Below are 12,459 nucleotides of genomic sequence, written 5' to 3' on the forward strand. Positions count from 1 at the left end.
CCCTCATCATTTACCATGCACAGAATTACAGTCAACTATTATTTAAATGTTCAGTGATTAAACTGCTGGTTAGGAGGATCTAATTCATGTATTAACATGTAATAAATATGATACTGTATGTTTCATGTGAACATTATGTTGCTAATTGTGATTCTATAGCGTGACAGTTTATAAGCAGTCTAATTTAATTTCTCAGTCATTTGTATCCTTATAAAACTTTAAATGTTTAAATGCTAAAATATAATTAACGATAATCACTGGTTAAATATTTGTTTGCTATTTATTAGGGATGCACCGATATGAACATTTTTGGCCGATACTGATTTTTTTAACAAAAAACTATATGACGATACTGATATTTTGCAACTTAATTTATTTTTTCATCAGATCACTGTTTTACTTTGGAATTATGCTTAAAAAATGCACAAAGGTGCAAAATCTTTTTCGCTGTTTTAACAATAATTTGCATTGAACATTGGACCGCTAGAGGGCGCCGCATGCTCACACAGCGCTGAATGTAGAAACGCAGCCTTTTAAGGATTAGTAAGCACGCAAGGTCATATTGCGATTTAAATTTTAATTCAATCAATCATGCAGTATTAATGGATGTCATACCGATATCTCAGAAGTCAAAGTCTGCAGGTTTCAAAATGTTTTAGGTGGTTTTCCATCTAAAAGGTAAGTGCTGCTTTCACAACTGTCACATCCGTTTATGCCGTTTTTTTCCGCATTAACGTGAGAACAAAATTGAAATATTGCATGTTCTGCAAATTCAAAGAGTTTTTACAAAGTGTGTTACTAATTAATTATAATCAAATTGGCATTTATACATTGTGTATACTTTTGGATATTTTATGATTTTTTTTTTTAATGAAGTATTGCATTTACAAAAAACTACCGTAATAAAAAAAAAATGTCATGTAGCTACTATAATTGCTATTGTATTCTTTGAAATACCTTGGAGAGCCATGTACACTAAACATAATTTTAAGATTTACGTATTTCAATTTGAAAACTAAATTCCATGAAATTGAAGTGTGTAATTTCTAACAAAATTAAATTAATAAAACGTATTACTTTTTTTTTTTTTTTTTGTTAAAGTTTACTCTATTCAATTTGATGGAATTGAAATTGAAATACGTAAATCTTAAAATTATTTTTTGGAGTGTAAATACCATGAGTATGATCATTCAGCATGTTAAAATGAAACCTCACTGTACCATGGTACAACCACAGTCATTTATTATTAATGTAAAATCTCAGATTGACATCAAGATTGTCAAACTTTGATTTTTCTTTCTCGTGTGTAACTGGCACAGCATGATTTGGCACGTTATTTAAAGAGCCTCTAGTGTCTCGTGTGGTGTATGTGGATTTAGTTACAGTGTTTCAGAGGTGTTATCATAGTCAGCACTTTTAAATAAAGCTTTAGAACGGACAGAGTATCAATGAAAATCTGGACAGTAGTTTAACACCACTAGTAGTGAGGTGGTTAGATATCACTATTCATTTGTGGGACTTCAAAACAATTCCCTCTGTCACATCCCTGACAATATTAATGCATTTGATTAATTCCAATATCTTTCAATTTTTTTAATAGCCTTTGGGGAAACCAGCGAAAACAATAAAATTACAACTCCCCCTAGATACAATTTTTTATGACCTAAATGTATTCTTCTCAAATCAGTGTAAATAAACATCAGGTTCCCATTATGACAACTTACCCCATATAGTGTGACAACATGCCCCACTATGTGTGTTCAATAATGGTGGAGAAATTCAATATTTTTTTTTTTTTTTTTTTTTGTAGTTATGACTTTTTTCAGAGATCTTATTAGGTTTTTTATATAGGCTAATATTAACTATTAATAAGGTTTAATAGTAAGGTAACAGTTTTACCTTTTTTCTTATTTATTAGGTTTTCTACGACAAAATGAATATTCTTGGCTCTGCTTGGATTTTTACTCTCGCCCTGAACGGTAAGTGATAAATATTTCCTCTCTGATACCTTAAAGTGAAAAAAAAACTAATTTCACTTCTGTATTGTTACGTATTTCAAAGTGAAACCAAATGTAAAAAATACTAAAATAAAATGTATCAATTGGGAATTGATTGGATCATGAAAAGTGGACATTACACACCAGAATGGAGCAAGGTGTTTGGAGGAGTTGAAAAATAAGGGGCTGTTAACACAGGACACATTCTTGTGTTCCACTGTACTTTTTTCAAGTTGTAGGTCAATGTAAACATGCACTAGACAGACGTCTTTAATCATTACGATGCATTTATATATATATATATATCAGCGACACAAGCACCACATTTTTAGACACAATTTAAAGGGGTCATGAAATGCTCTTTTTTTATATATATTTTTATCTTCCCTGAGGTCCATTGATAATGTTAGTAAAGTTTTTTTTTGTTTGTTTTTTTCATTTAGTAATATAATTTCCACCCTGTCTCTGGCCCTCTGTTTGAAATGCTCGATTTTGGCCTAAGTGCCTCTTTAAAACTTCAGCATAAACGCCCACTGTCCTGATTGGCTAACAGCTTGCAGCCCCTCAAATTCAGCCATATTTGAAACTCAATCTGAAGAAAATGAACAAGCTCCACAACATTATAAAAATAGATTTCAGGGTTTACACATAACGCACATCGAACACATTGCATCTGAATATATGAAACTGTTCATCTCAAGCACAACTGTTAACACTGCTAACAGTGATGACATTTGAAATATTCATGAATGAATCTGTTTTACATCAGGTCTAAGTGTTTTTAACTGCCCCATTCTTCAATAACTTCAATAACAATAATATATATATATATATATATATATATATATTTTCAATTAGTTTTACCAGGGACGAACTTCTGAACATTCGGCAGCACATACCAGACAATCTTTTCCCAGTTTTTGACTATTTGGACGTTTTGCTGGACATTTTAGTCAGAGGTGCAGCTGTGTTGTTCAAGTGCTCTGATACGCAAGCGAGGGAAGCAAGCCGGCACACTAGTCAAGCTCCGACAGTGTGACTTTCGAACAGCATTGCCGAATCTCCATTCTCTTCCTAACAAAACGGACGAACTACATCTCCTCACCCATACAAACAAGGACTTTTCAAACTCTGCTGCCTTGTGCTTCACAGAAACCTGGCTGAGTGAAGCCATTCCAGACAGCGTGTTACATCTGCCCTAGCTTCCAGCTTTTCAGAGCGGATCGCATTGCAGAGTTAACGGGGAAAACGACAGGCGGTGGAACATGCTTTTACATCAATAAAAGTTGGTGTACAGATGTAACAACGTTAAAGATGTGCTGTCCTAATTTGGAAGCACTCTTTATTAACTGTAAGCCTTTCTACTCGCTGCGGGAGTTGTCCTCATTTATTCTAGTGAGTGTTTATATCCCTCCACATGCATGCATGAACGCAGCGCTGCAACAGCTGGCTGATAAAATCTCAGATACGGAACAACAATACCCGTACTCACTTATTATTATTCTTGCCGATTTTAACAGAGCCAACCTCACCCATGAACTGCCAAAATACAGACAGCACATTACATGCCCCACCAGAGACAAAAATATACTGGATCACTGCTACACAACAATAAAGGATGCATATCGCTCTGTCCCTAGAGCAGCTTTGGGACTATCTGATCACTGTCTGGTTCATCTTCTTCCAAACTACAGACAGAAACTAAAATCAGTTAAGCCTGTAGTAAAGACTGTAAAGAGATGGACCAATGAAGCAGAGTTGGAACTGCAAGCCTGCTTTGACTGCACTGATTGGAGTGTTTTTGAGGCTACAGACACCAATCTGGACGAGCTCACAGATACTGTGACATTATATATCAGTTTGTGTGAGGATATGTGCATTCCTACAAGGACTTATTTAATGTTCAACATGACAAACCATGGTTTACAGCTAAACTCAGGTAGCTTCATCAGGCCAAAGAGGATGCTTACAAAAGTGGAGATAAAATCTTGTATAATCAGGCCAGAAACACACTGACAAAAGAGATTAGAGTGGCTAAAAGAAGCTACTCTGAGAAGCTGAAAAGCAAGTTTTCAGCTAACGACCCTGCATCAGTGTGGAGAGGCCTGAAAGACATTACTAACTACAAGACACCATCCCCAAACACTGTAGGGAATCAACAAATGGCTGATGACCTGAATGTGTTTTACTGTAGATTTGAAAAGCCCACTCTCACACCCCACACCCGCTCTGACCTTCACATCACACAAACATTAACACCTCCTGCAACCACCATCCTCCCCCTCCTGCTACTCAACCTGCACTTAAGATCTGTGAAGAGGATGTGTGCCGGGTCTTACGGAAACAAAAGACAAGGAAAGCACAGGGCCCAGACGGTGTTTCACCTACTTGTCTAAAATCCTGTGCTGACCAGTTGACCCCCATCTTCACACAGATCTTCAACAGATCACTGGAGCAGTGTAAAGTTCTCTACTGCTTCAAACACTCCACCATCATCCTTGTCCCAAAGAAACCCAAAATCACAGGACTTGATGACTACAGACCCATCGCTCTGACATCTGTGGTCATGAAGTCATTTGAGAGACTGGTTTGGCCCACCTGAAGGACATCACTGGACCCTTTCTGGATCCCAAACAGGTCTGTGGATGATGCAGTCAATATGGGATTGCATCATATCCTGCAACATCTGGACAGACCAGGGACAGATGCAAGGATCCTTTTTGTGGACTTCAGTTCGGCTTTCAACACCATCATCCCAGCTAATCTCCAGATTAAATTAAACCAACTCTTTGTTCCCACCTCTATCTCTCAGTGGATCACCAGCTTTCTGACGGACAGGCAGCAGCTTGTGAGACTGGGAAAATTCACTTCCAGCACCTGTACGATCAGCACTATATATATATATATATATATATATATATATTGTCTTATTGTGTATTTCTATATATACTTATATTTTCTATTTGCTTTTTAATTTAATTCTATTTTTTATTATCTCTGCCTTGTTGTTGAATTGTTTGTGCACTGGAAGCTTCTGTCACCAAGACAAATTCCTTGTATGTGTAAGCAAACTTGGCAATAAAGCTAATTCTGATTCTGATTCTAACAGTTCATTTGCAAAGCTTGAATCGTATTATGACTGGTTCACAAACAATCCATGCTAATATGAGCCGAAAAAACATGCAATCCACACTGAAATATGATGAGGACACACATAGTCCAAAGCACAGTGTGAACTAGACACACACACATAGAGCATCACATCGATGGAAACGTATCAGAACGGTCAAAGATGTCCATCTAGCGTATATTTTCATACATCAACAATTGTAAATAGCGTCCATGATGTGTTTGTGCTCAAAACAACAAGAGGCAGCAGCTGAATGAAACCAAATTGCTACTCTTTTAAAAGTGGCCCGGGATATGTATCAAGCTGTAAAAGACGTCTGTCTGTGCATGTTTAAATATAAAAATAATCCAGAATAGTCCAGATGGGTCCCCTTTGGTGTACAGGAATAGTGTCATTATTTGTCCTGCTCTCTCTCTTTCTGAGTGTGAACTGAAGCACCATTGGGTGGGGACAAGGGTGCGATGATTTTAAGTAGGCGTTAATGTTTTTGAGCTGTAGAGGCGGGTCATGAATGAATGTACCCCTAGTGAAGTAGGGAAGTCGCGGAAGTAGAGAACGAGGCATTTTTGCAGCATTGGGGATTAAGTGTTGAGTAATGACATTTACAGTATGTTTTTGTATTAGAAAGACCTCTTATATGTCTAAATATCAAAGAAAATTTGAATCCTCATGACATGACCCCTTTAAAGAATTTCAACATTTAAAGGAATATTCTGGATTCAATACAAGTTGAGCTCAATCAACAACATTTGTGGCATAATGTTGATTACCACAAAAGTTAATTTCGACTCGTCCCTCCTTTTCTTTAAAAAAGCAAAAATCAAGGTAACAGTGAGACACTTTCAATGGAAGTCAATGGGGCCAATCTGTAATGGTTTAAATACTCACTGTTTCAAAAGTATAGACACAAGACTTAAACAATATGTGTGTTAACATGGTTTTAGTGTGATACAATCACTTAGTAACCGCATTTGTGTAAAGTTAGAGCCAATTTTACAACATTGTTGCCATTAAGACGTAACGCTGTATACCCTAAAACCCTTAAACGACCGTAAAAATTAAGATTTAAACAACTTTACAGCTCAAATAATAAACAAGTTTTAACAGAAGAATTAATGTAAGTGCTTTGATAAAATTATAAGCGTCACATTTCTGCCTTTAAACCCTCCAAAAATTGGCCCCATTGACTTGCACTGTGTCTCACTGTAACCTCGATTTTTCCTTTTCAGCCAATAAAAACATATATGAGCCAAAGTTCCTACATTAAATGATAGTAAAACTTGTTTACAGAGACAGGAGTGTAAAATATGGTCAATTATACTCTCTTTTGATAATCGTACACTTCGTTTACAGAGACGTCTCTGTACACCTGCTAGGCCAATGGGAGCGTGGCAGTTTTATAATTATAATTATAATAATTGTATTTATTTATCACACATTTGCACATATACAGTGAAATTCTTTTTTTCACATATCCCAGCTAAGCTGGGGTCAGAGTGCAGGGTCAGCCATGATACAGCACCACTGGAGCAGATTGAGTCAAGGGCCTTGCTCAAGGGCCCAAAAGTGGCATCTTGGCAGTACTGGGGCTTGAACCCCTGACCTTCTGATCAGTAACCCAGAACCTTGACTGCTGAGCCACCACTGCCCCTGTTTTTGCATATCCCAGCCAAGCTGGGGTCAGAGCACAGGGTCAGCCATGATACAGCGCCCCTGGAGCAGATGGGGTCAAGGGCCTTGCTCAAGGGCCCAACGGTGGCATCGTGGCAGTGTTGGGGCTTGAACCTCTGAGCATCTAGTCAGTAACCCAGAGCCTTAACCACCAAGCCACCACTGCACCACTGCATTATTTTCTTATACATAATCTTCCGGCTTTATGGTCAGAGATTTGGAGATAAGTCGGAATATCCCACATTCGATTTTGAATGAAATGCTGCATAAGAGGGCTTGGTGATGTCATCCAATTAGGAAAGTTGTTTCAGAGGTGGAGTGAGTTATGGTATTTTAATGAGAAATTACAAATAAATTTTTTTTTTTTTTAACTGATGACACGTTCACAATAAGACCAGATGTATTAAGAAAACAAATAGGTAATTTTGATTTCACATTGACTTGGATTTACTGTGTAAGTGATGCTTTTAATTAATTGAGTTTCTGCATTAATCATTTTTTTGTTCCAGTTTGTTTAGCTTTATATCTTCAGACGGCTGAAGTCCAGACGTACATCGGTGAAAGCACCCTCTTGCCCTGCAATGGTTCAGGCATCGCGACTGATGGGATTCATTTACAATGGGAGTCAATAGGCAAAGACGTTATCTCTCTACAAGAAGGCATCATCACAGTCGGAACCGGATATGAAGACCGAGTTTGGTTCTTCAATGACCCGACAACGTCAGGAGATTTTTCCCTTGTACTCACATCTGTTAGTTTGAATGATGGAGATATATATGAACTTCTCTGGGAAGGAACGAGACCCCTGTGCTCTGTTTTAGTACACGTGTTGAGTAAGTATGCCAATGACCGAGAATAGATCACCCAAAAATAAAAGCTCCGTCATTATTTACTCACCTTCATGTTGTGAATGTCATAGATGAAATAAGTATTAAATATAGTCACAAATCTCTCTCTCTTTCTTGTCTTTTTAAGTACCACCTGTTTACCATGATCATATTGCTGTGCTGGAGGGTGAGGAAGTCACTTTGGCATGCTTTGGCAATATCCCTAAAAATAAGCATTGGGAAGACATCTTCATCCAATGGTTTAAAGATGAAATGGAAGTTCTGCGGTTCAGCTCTGGAAAGATTGACATTTTTACTGGTGACACCCTCATGTCTTTGCCCTCCAATGAGAACATGCGTCGTGGTAACTTCTCCTTGACCATAAGCTCAGTACGTGCTTTGGACACGGGCAATTATCAATGCCATTACAAAAGCATGGATTATGAGGCGCCACGTATCGGATTCCCGGAAATGTACCAGCTCACTGTTTGGGGTATGCATTGAACTTTTGATGGAGTGCAACAGTCTGATTCCGGAAGTAAAAATACTATTCATTTTCTCCATAGGGGAATTGATTATAGCCAGACCTAACGTGAGCTCCGAGGTGATTAATCGATGGTATATGCTTCTGTTGAAACCATCAGTCCACGTTATTTCAACTAAAAAAAAATAAAAAATACGTTTAATAGCGGAATTTGTGTTGAAGAACTACACTACCCGTGATCCTGCAGAGAAAGATCAACCAATCAGAGAATTATGACACAAGAGCTCTGGAGCTCCGCCCACTCCCATGACACACTGTGAATGATGCATTCGAGTCACTCTTCCTACACCCTCAAACTACTAATATACACTCAAAAAAATTATTGTAGGATTTACACATTTTAATCCATCAAATTGAATTGAGTAATCTTTAACCTACTGAGACTAGAGCATGACTGCTGTGTGCATCCCTTTTTGATTTGTAACTAGTAGCCCCTAAGAAACATTAAAAAAAAAAGTTTTTTAGATCAATACATTTTCCTAAAAATGTATTTCCACATATGAGGACAGTGGGACTAAGCTGTGAAATTTTAAATAACACCAAGCTATAGAAAGTCATTTTTTATTCAAATTGTTTATTTTGTTTCCAGGAGTGCTAGATTATTCATGTTTTTGAGGTGTTACAGACATTACATCAGAAATTATCATAATTAATTCTGATTTAAAGTAATGTCCAGCATCATCCAATCACTGTCAATCATGTTAAAATAAAATGATACATTATAAATTCTGAATCTATGTACTGATTATCATTGTCACATGTCTGTCAAACATGTTGAGTGATCCAAACATCATCTGCAGCCTGAAACTGAACTTTTGATCAGATTTTAGGAGTGAATGCACTTAACTGCATAGAGAGCTATATGATGCTCCCTTGCTCCCTATTTAGTGAATGACTTAACCTCCAGTGTGCTGTCTGTCTGCACTGGTCAATAGTTTGAAATGCACCTAACTTTCATCCTAACTAATTTTCCAGCTTTTGGATGTGTCCATTGATTCTCAATGTGATAATGCACAGTATATACAGTACAGTATATTTTAAATGAAAATTCACCTATAGTCCTCATACGTGGTCATTGTGTTTAACAGCATGCCGTTTCGCTATACATCGATTGCATTTCTAAAATAGCATATTGGATGAAACTAGAGACTCTAATCTTTTGACTCAAACAGATTTCAACCAAATTTAGTTGTGTTGCCGTTTCTCCCAAAGACAAACTCAGCTGTAGTTGGCACCATGTTGTTTTGGCGCCATAACTCGGTTTTTAGAAGGTTTAACCCTTTAATGACAGCCTAGAGTCTCCTGAACTGAAATCAGTTGGTTTAAATTAAATTAAATAATCCATAGCCGATAGTGAAGCAAAAATGAAATGTCCATATATGGACGCGGGGTCTCAGGAGTTTAAGGATTACACAATTTAATTTGTTGGAATTTTGTTATGAAATTGAAAAGCATAAATATTAAAAATAGGCTAAAATTTGTTTTAATGTATCTGTATATATCTGAATATTTGCAATAAACTGTAAACATATTTTTATGTACGTGTAACCTTATATAAACTTTGAATCAATAGAAATTTTCCCATCGTTTTAAATTTGATTACATCATTCATAATGTTTCATGGGACTGTAGTTCATTCCCTCATTGAAGATACAGTAAGTACACAGTCTTGTATCTTTGTCTTTTTGTCCAATTTCAAATAATTTTATGCTTCAAATCAAAGTTTGTAATGACGTGATTCACCTCGGAGCTGCTTGGTTTGGTTTGTTTTGGAAACCTGTTTGAGTTCTGTTTTTGTTTGTGACGTAGTGGTGCAGAAATTACACACTTATTTATATACTATTTAATTTTATCGTTTTAACAAGAATGAGATTTGTTGTATTACATTAATGAGAATTTGGGGGGAAATTCTGTATGCTTAATTGTCTCAATAATAATGCCACAATGTAAAACATCTTAATGGTCCAAAAAAATCCACGTTTCATTGTATTTAAGCAGTATTTAAGGGGGGGGGTTGGGGGATGAACTGTGCCCTGGACAAGGCCTGAGCAATAAGTTCTTGTAGTCATGTAACCTCTGATTCTCTTTCTTCAGCTGTTTCTTCTGTAATGAAAACCACTACAGAATCACTTTCTGATGCCAGCGAGAGCTCGTATACTCACACCAGCAGATCTGTGCCAACTTGGATGGCTGTTGCGAGTACTCAAACTGCAATGGGTAGCACAGTGCCAACTCACACATATGCTGCGAGTACTCAAACGGCAGTGGGTAGCACAGTGCCAACTCACACATATGCTGCGAGTACTCAAACGGCAGTGGGTAGCACAGTGCCAACTCACACATATGCTGCGAGTACTCAAACGGCAGTGGGTAGCACAGTGCCAACTCACACATATGCTGCGAGTACTCAAACGGCAGTGGGTAGCACAGTGCCAACTCACACATATGTTGTGAGTACTCAAACTGCAGTGGGTAGCACAGTGCCAACTCACACATATGTTGTGAGTACTCAAACGGCAGTGGGTAGCACAGTGCCAACTCACACATATGCTGCGAGTACTCGAACTCCAACAAGCAGCAATGTGCCAACGCAGACATATGCTGAGATCACTGGAGGTAATGTACCATGACTGAACATTCGAGGCTCTTCATAGTAACTGATTTTATTTTACTTCAGACAATCTGTTTCTCTTTACCAACTCTAGTTCCAGTGATCACAGAAATGCCACCCATCCTTGAAGCAAGCACCACTTCTGGTTAGTATCAAGCTTGTTTCTAGTTGACCACAGATAGATAACACAACATGGATTGTAGTATTAAATGAAGTCAAAAATTTGGATGCACCTACTCATGAGAAACTATTTAAGTCAAGCATGTCCAAACTTTTCACTTTTAAAGCAATATGTTCATACTGTATTAAGTTTAGGGTTGTTTTCGACCTAATAGAATATTTGTACAGTATGTTTAATTTCAGATGTTTTCTCTCAGGTCAGCGTGATCCGTTTGAGTTCCTCTCAGATGAGAAAATTCCCTGGATCCGGATTGGTCTCATTAGTGGAGTTCTGCTTGTCACTGCAGTCATTTTGGGTTCATTGCTGGTATTTGGAAAAATATGAATTGTTAAGAGAACATGAAAGAAGAGGTGCTAAAATTTTCAAACATTTCCATGAACAGAAAACAGATTGTTTGGTCAACTAAATATACAGTATTTTATCTAGCTTGTCTTTGTTACCTGTGGAACACTGTTTACTTTCAGTACTATTTAGTACTGGAAAATCAAACATATTTTAAAATTATTTTCATTTAAAAAACGGTTAATGACCCTGAGAAGAAAATTCACCTTTTTTAAACGTTTATTTTCTTGTATTCAGAGAAATGTATAAGAGATGGAAAAATGCATTCCTGATAGAGGTCGACCAATAGTGGATTTTGCAGATACCGATAACTAAGGCCGATAACCGATAAACCGGACGGTAGTTTTTAAAATCGATTATGCAATGTTAAAAAGTTTCTTCGTCATTTTTTAATATGACAGGCACAAGCATAGATGCTATAAGAGTCCAAAATGACTAAAATCCCAGATGCAATTGATTGATCAACCAAATTTGTAAACATTTTTTACCAGAACAAAAAATTAAGATTTGGTGCACTTTCAACTATAAACAAGCCTGAAACACACCAGGGACTCTTATTTTGAAATGACAGAGACTTGTCAATTCTCTGTTGTTAAATAGGCAATTTACCAAATTAATAAATTTTGTATAGCCTATATATTCATATATATGTGTGTGTATTTCACCAGATAAGGTTTAATGAAGAATGCAAGTTATTATTATTTTATTATTACAAGATAAGTTGGAGACACAATTTCTATATAGTTGCATTTTTCTTTTCATGCCCTCGCTTCAATTTCGAACACTTGATTATTTAATCATAATAAAATGTGCATTAAAGTGAGGATAAAAAATATAAGGCTGCTGTTATACTATAGAATCCTCCAGCACCAGCCACAGAGGAATAATACTAAACTTAAAAAACTGCGATTTTTGCAGGTAACTGATAGTTTGAAAAAGCAACTATTAGCACAGATTAAATGGTGAAACCGATATATCGGTCTACCTCTAATTATTGAGTCATCAAAGCCATAATTTAGCCTAAAAACCCTTAATAATAAGTTAGTGCTATGAATTGCAAACCACATCCCCAGGATGACGTATGTCTGGAATCTATTCATACTACTTGCTTGCATGCACGCCCAAAGAACGTAGTTTTACTGGCCGAGAATTGACG

This window comes from Myxocyprinus asiaticus, chromosome 7, assembly GCF_019703515.2.
Source record: "Myxocyprinus asiaticus isolate MX2 ecotype Aquarium Trade chromosome 7, UBuf_Myxa_2, whole genome shotgun sequence".
In the NCBI taxonomy this organism is placed as follows: Eukaryota; Metazoa; Chordata; class Actinopteri; order Cypriniformes; family Catostomidae; genus Myxocyprinus; species Myxocyprinus asiaticus.